General features: G+C 45.1%; 1 long non-coding RNA gene and 1 other non-coding gene across 2 annotated transcripts; one reads left to right on the top strand and one right to left on the bottom strand.

The window, feature by feature from the left end:
- Positions 1 to 456: 456 nt before the first annotated feature.
- Positions 457 to 7,492, bottom strand: LOC129630127 (uncharacterized). Its single transcript, XR_008703545.1, has 4 exons — positions 7,170 to 7,492; positions 6,128 to 6,229; positions 1,537 to 1,604; positions 457 to 1,328 (listed from the first exon to the last, which is right to left on the bottom strand). It is a non-coding gene; the product is annotated as an uncharacterized LOC129630127 (long non-coding RNA).
- TRNAS-GGA (transfer RNA serine (anticodon GGA)) lies at positions 2,817 to 2,888 on the top strand. The gene has a single exon. It is a non-coding gene; the product is annotated as a tRNA-Ser (tRNA).
- Positions 7,493 to 9,171: the final 1,679 nt, after the last annotated feature.

Below are 9,171 nucleotides of genomic sequence, written 5' to 3'. Positions count from 1 at the left end.
GAAAATAACCAAGAGTTCAATGGGAAAATGGGCAAAGACCATGAACAGTAGCCCACAAAGAAAGAAATGCAAATGGTTTTCCAGCACATGGAAGATGCCCACTCTCATTTGAAATTAAATAACTGTAAATTGAAACAATAAAGAAACACAACTTTTAATTATCAGGTTGACAGAGATCAAAAAGTTTAAAACACAACATAGTGATAAGGATGCCAAGAAATACTCATGTAATTGGTGAAGTTTAATGTGATACAGCTTCTTTGGGGAACAAAATTTGTCAAAATTTTAAAAATAAATTTTTCAAAATGCACATATTCTTTGACCCAGCAACTCCACTTTTACAAATTTATTCCATAAGTATATTTAAACATATTGACAATTTGCATAGGACTATCCATCATTGCATTATAATGGCAAAATAGTCAAAATGCTAAATTGTCCAACGATTAAGAACTAAAGAATGTGCCATGCAATAACTAAAGAAGAGTGAGATGGGCTTGTTTCTACGTGTTGAAACATAAACTTTTATGCACTGATATAAATTCAAGAACTATCACAACGTTTTAAAAGGAAAATAAACTAATCTGCTAACATTTACATAAAAACAAAAAAATATGTATATATGTGAATTGAGGACATATTTATATAAAGAATATATGAAAATAGAAATATCACTTTGCCCACTTAGAATGAGTAATAGAGTTTGTTATCATTGTCCATGCCAAATTAGCAATAAAAATTTGAGAATTTATTCAATATACCTCTGAAGGTTTTTTTCCCCCCTCTGTGGGAAAAGTAATCTTTAAAATGTAGATCTGTGTGTGTGTGCATGTGTGTACATACAAACACATATGCTTGGGAACAGGATATTTCTAGAAGGACACTAAGGAAACTGTAGTAGCTTCTGGGAAAGGATGGGTCTGGGGTATTCAGATTGAGTATTTTTATAGTAAATTCATTCACAGAATTTTTTAAACCAAGTTCCTATGTTACATTTTTTATTAAAAACCAGACTTATGCAGGAAGTACCTTGTGGTACAAATAGAAATGGCACCTATAAGAATGATTTAAACCAAGGAAAATCACAAGTTGGGTTCTCGGGAGCGGAGGATCCTCATCTTGAGAACACAGACAAAGTCAGACGGAGGGGCCACCCTGAGGCGGGACACCTCTGGTCATCAGTGGACACACGGGGGTTTTTCTGCTGCTTTATAGGAGTGAGTTGTGGAAGAGGAATATACTCTCAGCTGCAACCCCGACCTCTGAGATGTTTCCAGGGTGAAGGAACCATTATACCGAGTGCTTCTTATGGCTTTTCTACAATACACCTTCTCAGAAAAGATGTGGGAAATAAATGACAGACATCAATATGAAAATATGAAAACCACCCTTAGGAGGGAAATTACTTTGGAAAGTGAATGAACATCTTCAGGGAATTAATGTGAGTCTAAAATCTTCAAAGAGAATCACTTAATTGAACCCCCAAGACCTTTTCCCATGAGTGGTTCTGGAAGCTAGAATTTCTCTTCAACTCACCTTGATCCTCATGAGGAGACATTGGTGCCCAAGATCTCATCTATCCACCAGCACAGCAGAAATAGTGGCTGAAAGAGAATGGCCCATTGCCACTGTTCTCTCTGAAAAGTCACAGATGGGACATTGCAGTGCTCTGAAGATACACTCTGAATCAGAGCATCCCTCTTCCTGGACCCTACCTCGTTCCTAGGAATCGGGACTGAGTCTCTCCCAGACTTCCTGGAAGCATCAAGGTTTTGAATGATCTTCCACCAATACCAGGCTTCCCTGGTGGCCCAGTGGTAAAGAACCCGCCTGCCAGTGCAGGAGACTCGGGTTCTATCACTAGGTTGGGAAGATCCCCTGGAGAAGGAAATGGAAACCACTCCAGTATTCTTGCCTGGGAAATCCCATGGACAGAGGCGCCTGGCAGGCTACAGTCCATGGGGCCACAAAGAGTTGGGCACGACTTAGCGACTGAGCATGCACTCCAATACCTGTGGGGCAAATGCTGACTGGAACATTCTGTTTCAGAGCTGCAGACAGCCAGTTAAGAAAACAGAACCAGGGGTGGAATGGGGAGGGAGGTGGGAGGGATGTTCATATGGGAGGGGAATGGCTGATTCATGTTGATGTGTGATAGAAACCAACACAATACTATAAAGCAATTACCCTTCACTTAAAAATAAATAAAAATTTAAAAAAGAATAGACTAACAAAATGCAAGGTTATTTATGAAAATCATAAAGGATATTATTGAAATCAGTTCTTCGTGAGCTTAGGAATTCAAATGTCACAAAGAAAAGACACATAACCATCTAAAATGAAAGAAAGAAAACAGAACCAGGCTTTTGGAAATACTCTGTCTGTGCTGAGACACAGGCAACTGGAGGCATTTTCTCCTATGAGTGACCTTTACATAATGAACTTAGCATGCTGCTAGTTTGGGATCTAAGCTACTCAAATCCAAAGTTTGCTAACCTAATAGTCAATAAAAATGAACGAAAAGAGAGACAGGGGAAAAACAAAAACAAGACCACCAACACCTTGAAAGATTAGTTGAAGAATCATACACTCCTTCTTTCAACTGAAGTATAGCTGGTTTACAATGTTGCGCCAATCTCTGCTGTACAGCAAACTGACTCAGTTATACACATATAGACATTCTTTTTTATATTCTCTTTCATCGTGGTTTATCGCAGGATTTTGAATATAGTTCGCTGGGTCATGCAACAGGACCTTGTTGTTTATCCCTTCTACATGTAATAGTTTACATCAGCTAATTCCAAACTCCTCTGGCTTCCCTGGTGGCTCAGCGGTTAAAGCATCTGCCTGGAATGCAGGAGACCCGGGTTCGATCCCTGGGTCGGGAAGATCCCCTGGAGAAGGAAATGGCAACGCACTCCAGTCCTCTTGCCTGGAGAATCCCATGGAGGGAGGAGCCTGGTAGGCTACAGTCCATGGAGTTGCAAAGAGTCGGACACGACCATGCCACTTCACTCTATAAGCTTATTGCCCAACAAGTGAGAGTAGGAAAGAGATTCTCTTTCCTTTTCCTTCTTACTCTTCATATGAATGAAGAGTAGAGGGAGGAATTCACCTCTCTTTTCAGCTGTTGAAGGAGAAAAGCCATGAATAGAGAAGTGAGATGGCTTTCTCCTTTTGGGGAAAGAAGAGTTTTAACCTTCAAGTCACTGCAGAGGTTGTTGGAGCTTAAACAAGGAAACTCTTCAGAAAGACAGGGACATGAATCATGGGTCGTTTTATCTCCACTTTAAAGCACTCGAACATTCAAATTCCCTAAAGAAAAGAGGGCTGGTGGTGCGAACGATCCACTCCAACGGATTTATTAATATCCCCGGCACCAGCCCAGGAGGCTCCTTACTTTCTCCTGGTGACATCAGCTGTGTTTCTTCCTGCATCTGAGTCACAGTTTCCCTGGTCGGGGGACTGAGGTCACTACAGAGGGGAAGTAAGTGTGCTTTTTACTTTTAATGTACTAACGAGAAGCCGGCAGGACCTGGTTACCGGAAGTCATGTGCTGGAACAGCGCTGCTTGATGCCCGGAGTTTGATGAACGTCAAAAGAACGTTCTGTTAGCAGTATGAAAGCTGCAGATGGAAAGGAGCAATCCAACCAAGTGCATTGCAAAGGGCCGTGTGCAGATTGCCCGGTAGAATATCAGGCTCCTCGAGGTCAGCACAGAAATAAGAATGGATGGCAAGTGGCTGGCTTGCCTTGCCCGGTGATATATGAAGGATTACAGGGCAGAGGTCTTATGATAGGAATTTATTTGCTCTGGGAAAAGGCTGATGCATTTCCTTCTCTAGCAACATACATCAGGGCCTGACATTTATTTGACACTCTTTCATCAGATATTCATGAGCACACACTCTGAGCTGAGGCTGGTACTTTGAATAATATGGCAACAATGAGTGAGACACCCTTCCCTCCAGAAGCTTGCAGGTTTCTGGATGGTACCCTTGGGAATGAGGCAGTGTGTGAAGATCATGATAAAGGTAACTATGGATACCCAGGACACATAGGAGTGGGGTTTGGGGGTTAGAAAAGGTGCCTTGGAAATAGAGACAATCGGTTCTAGCAAAGTGTGACAAAATGGAAAATGCATATAATATATGTATATATTATATATATATATATATATAATATATATATATATATATATATATATGGCTTCCCTGGTGGCTCAGACAGTAAAGAATTCACCTGCAATGCAGGAGGCCTAGGTTTGATCCTTGGGTCGGGAAGATCCCCTGGAGTAGGAAATGACAACCCACTCCAGTATTCTTGCCTGGAGAATTCCATGAACAGAGGAGCCAGGCAGGCTACAGTCCATGGGGTTGCAAACTAACATGTATATATACATATATATATACATATACTGCTTTCTGCCCTCAGTTTCTGGTACAGAGCTCTCAACTCTTATGATTTCCTAAGTGATCAAAGCAGTAGGAGCATCTTTTGTTTAATATTTGGTCTTTGATTCTGGTTCCTGACTTCCCTGGAATTTCCTGGATGATAGTGTCTTTTGTTCTAAAGAGGTGACTCCTGGATGGCTCCCGGAATGAGGCTAGTCACCAGGAAGATCAAGCCAGGATGAGAAGCCTGAAGCAATTGAGTTAATGATCAACCAAACCTATGTGATGAAGACACCATAAAAATTCCCGAAGTCCAGGGTTCTGAGAGCTCCTGGCTTGGTGAACACATCTACGTTGGGCCTAGGTGATGCACCTGTTTCCCAGGGACAGAAGCCGTTGTACTCAGGACTCTTCTGGGATCCCATGTTTCTCTCCATCTGGCTGTTTGTCTGTACCCTTTATCACATCCTTTATTACATAATAAACTGTTAAAATGTAAGTGTTTCCCTGAGTTCTATGAGCCTTTCTAGCAAATAATTGGCTCTAAGAGGAGGTTCACAGGAACCCCCGGTTTGTAGACAAGTCAGAGAGAGAGGTCACCTGGGAGACTACTCCCTACAGTTTGCGTCTGAAGTGAGGGGCAGTCTCCTGGGACTGAGCCCGAAACCTATGGGATCGTCACTAATTCCGGTTAGCATCAAATTGGGTTAGGGCATGGAGCTGGTGTTGCAGAGAATTCCCCAGTGTGGGAGAAAACCCATACATCTGGTGGCAGAAATGTTGTGAGTGTGACAGGGGTGGGAACACAAAGGAGACACACAGGAGGAGTGCAGGAGTGTAGGTTTCTCTTTACACAAAACAAAGAGGAAAGTGGCCCAGAGACAGCAGAATGTGTAAGGACCAGCACCAAGAGGGCGCAGAGGCCCCTCCACTCCCTTCACTTCCTCTGGCTTCTTCCTTCAGAACCAACTCCTGCCCGTCTCTGCCCACACCTCGCCCCCCTGCTGTACGTACAGCATACCACCGGACTCCTGGTCCAGCCGTTCCTTCTGCAAGCAGCCCAGACCTGCCACTCCATCCCCACACCTAATGCCAGTCCCAGCTCAGCCCTGCTTGTGGTCCTAGCTTTTTGAACTCCAGCTGCAGCTGCTATTCAAAGCTTTCTCCATCTCCCTCCACCTTCCCCTTCCTTCTCTCACTCGATGATAATAATGGAGAAGAAAGTGAGGAACACAAAGTAGAAAAAGAAGAAGTGAAATGGAATCCACGAATGGTTTATACCAAGAATAAAACCAACAACAGCAAAACAAACAAACAAACAAAAAAACCTTCAATCAACTAAGTCCCTCACAGAGAAACATCTTGCCTTACCCCACCCTACTGAGCCCTACTGGGTGAGACCCCATGGACCTGACAGAAAAGAAGAAAATTCAATCTGACAACTAATTTTTCCACATATTGTTAAATGTCCCTTTGGAATGACTTTTCATTTGATTGTCCAAATATCTCTGTTTTCCATTATGGACCCTTGGACATGCGTGATATTTTTAACAGAACCCTAGTAGACTTTCATAATAGTTTTACAACTTTTTTTTTATTCTCATAGTGCCTAAGCTATTCAATAAATTAATTTTGAGCAATAAATGATTTAAATTGTCCTCAGGTTAAGTTTGAAGTTGCTCAAAGGCAAAACCCGAAAAGGAAAGCTCTCTCATCAGCCAAGGTTAACTTACTTTGTAGAAATCATAAGCGGTTCCCAGCACTCAGGAGGTGGAAGAAGGGTGAGTCTTCATTTTTCTAGCTCTCAGCTAATCAGATCAACACCCAGCTGCTCACTATGAACAGAATGCATCCAATATCAGTAAAGCAAACTCTGCCCAGAGGTATTTCATCTGTTTAAAATTTCGAGGTCTTGTTTATATGTCGGAAACAGAACCGTGGGAGAGAAAGAGAGAGATACTTTCTGGAGCAAATGTCTGAGCTAATAATGTAGAATCATCTCACAGCTCACTCTTGGGACTTCACCCCCTCTCTCTGCCTCCTGTCTAACAGGCCCATCACTTTGCTCAGATTTATAAATCAATCCACTGGATTCTCCCTACACCCTGATTCGCCATAATGTATATTTAATAGAATTTGGTTCTGGGGCCCCATCCAAAATCATTACCAGAGGACCAGAAAAATCTCATTAGGACATTTGCACCCATGACACAAGCCCATGTCAAGTGCCCCAAAACTCCCAGTATTTTATATTCAAGACCTCACGGTCCTTTGGCTGTGGGTTGGGTTTGGAGGGTTTGGTTGCTGATTTTACCCTTCCATACTTTTTGCAAAATTTGAAAAACAATAAAGTTGTATGTTATGAGACCTTTAGGAATCCCCAATTCATAATCTTTCCCCAGATATCAGTAAATAAACGACCGAACAGGGTGCCATGTGGCTGCCGGGTAGCTGGGTGGACTTGCCACCCACACGAGTGCCTCCGGGAAATTTGGATTCTAAGTTCAGTGAAATGGCAGACTCTGAATGCAATGGACTTTGAGTTGGAAAACAGACAAACCAATCCTGAAAATGAGAATGTTCATCTGTGGAAACCAAGACTGCCGTAAAATAACCTCAGAGGTTGAGGTGCCTCCCAGTTCAACAGGACTTCACATCATCTTCCCTGATGAATAAGGATTGGAGACAGAAACATTCTGATGAGTCTGGAGGAGCGAGATCTTTCACTGCACGAGTACTTAGAGAAAGAGACCAAACCATCACTCAAAGACCTACCAGGCATAGGATAGGCTGGTGTATTGCTGATCCTGTTCAGGATGCCAGTTGTCTCGCTGTGTCTCACTGCGTGTGCTTTTCGCTGAACTCAGGGTAAGGAAGGTGTGAGCTAAGAGGCAAGAGAACTGCAGACGCGTTTATTCTCTCCTGGCTGGTGCAGCACCTGTTGCAGCAGACAGAGCACAACATAACCGCACACAGCCCTTCGGGGCTTTTCCAGGTGAAGCTTATGTATACTTACTGTACAAAGTAGCTGGTGACCAAGCAATTACCTCGCGACGGGCACGTGCGGTGCGACAAGTGATCTCAGTTGTTGCACAGTTGTTAATTACAAAACGTGGGGCAAAAGCGAGAGGTCGTGGGGCGAGAGAGCCTGATGGCGCCATCTTGGCTAATCTGCTCTTTCCCTACAGTAGGTTATCTTTTTCTACCCTTCTCTGAGTTTTCCACCTGGAGAAGGAAAGGATGCACAACGGAAGTGACATCACAGGAAGTGCCTCTCGGCCTTGCTGGAGACAGAGTGTTTCCACTGGCATCGTGGGTTGGCACCTCACCAGACACATGGCCTTCCCCAGAGGGGCCTCTGCATTTCACACATAGAGGGCTAGGAAGCATAGCAAATGCCAGGGGCCTACGCAGTGCAGGAACTTGGGGCCCCTGGCCAAAGCCCCCAGGTCAGCCAGGCCACCTTGGAGCGGGGGATGCCCAGCCCCACTTCTCTGAAACCAGAGCCACAAGGAGAGGGGGGGCCCAGATTTGACCTCTGCTGCCTCTGGGTTAGTTCATCCAGCAGCCTTTCCAAAACCCCTCTTCAGCAAGGCAGCTCAGAACATGGAAACTAGCCATTCACCTGCTGCCAAGGCCCCCACAGCCACAGCCCCGGGAGCAGCCCGTGAGCTGGAGTAGAAACTGCTCGGACGGGCAGCATCTTTCCTGCCACCTGAGCCTGGACCCAGAACCTCTTTGCAGGGGCAGTAGACACTCTCCCCGGGCCCTGGTGCTCAGCAGGATGAAGCCCTGTCTAGGACCTGGGCCCTTCAGGACTAGGGGCTCCCTTTCTCGCTGAATGAGGAAGGATCAAATGGGCCTCTGTTCCTCGGGCCGTGCAGGAAGGGAGTTTCCATCCAGTATCTTCCCCCAAGGTGCCCAAGGTGCTCGTGCCTGTGATGGGGAGTGGAGCTCTGAGGGTCCCAGGTCTCAGCCAGGATTTCCTTCTGGCCTCTGGGGCCAGTTCCTGGAAGCTTGCCGTGCATAGCTCACATCACAGAGGGCTGTGATCTCCCACAAGGACCAGCACTTTCAGAGGAAGGAGAACAAAGAGACAGAGAAGTTTAAAAAAAAAAAAACCACTTAAATCAGGAACTATGTACATCTTAATGTATGAAAGTAAAAGTCGCTAAGTCACATCCAACTCTTTCTGACCCCATGGACTGTAGCCCGCCAGGCTCCTCTGTCCATGGAATTTTTCAGGCAAAAATACTGGAATGGGTTGCCATTCCCTTTTCCAGGGGATCTTCCTGACCCAGGGATCGAACCCAGGTCTCCTGCACTGCAGACAGATTCTTTACCAGCTGAGCCACCTTATATAACGGAAGTGGTCTGTTTGACAGATCCTCATTCACTGCTTCATGGATAGTTTTCATAAAGTGCCAGACCCTGCTCTGATTACGTCCCAGGTGATGGATGTCACATTGGAAGTCAGGGCTTGGTGGGCACCTCTGGGACACTCCTGTGAGCCTGGATCACATTGCCACCACCTTGCTGTGCCCATGGAATCCCTCCGTGGAGGCGCCGTGTCTCCTACAAAAGCCACAGGGGTCACATTGGGTGGTAGAGGGGCCTGTGTTAGGCCAGGGGCTGAGAGCAAGTCCTGAAAGTTCTCTCAGTCCTCCTCAAGCGCTAGGTCAAGTGCTCCGTTTCCTCCAGGCAAGTCATCAAATCCCCCTGAATCAACAGGGCCTGAGGCAAAGAACACGCTTTGAGCAATAGGCCCTACTAGCGG

This window comes from Bubalus kerabau, chromosome 16 (assembly GCF_029407905.1).
Source record: "Bubalus kerabau isolate K-KA32 ecotype Philippines breed swamp buffalo chromosome 16, PCC_UOA_SB_1v2, whole genome shotgun sequence".
Classification (NCBI taxonomy): Eukaryota; Metazoa; Chordata; class Mammalia; order Artiodactyla; family Bovidae; genus Bubalus; species Bubalus kerabau.
This window is presented reverse-complemented; position numbering and strand designations above follow the sequence as displayed.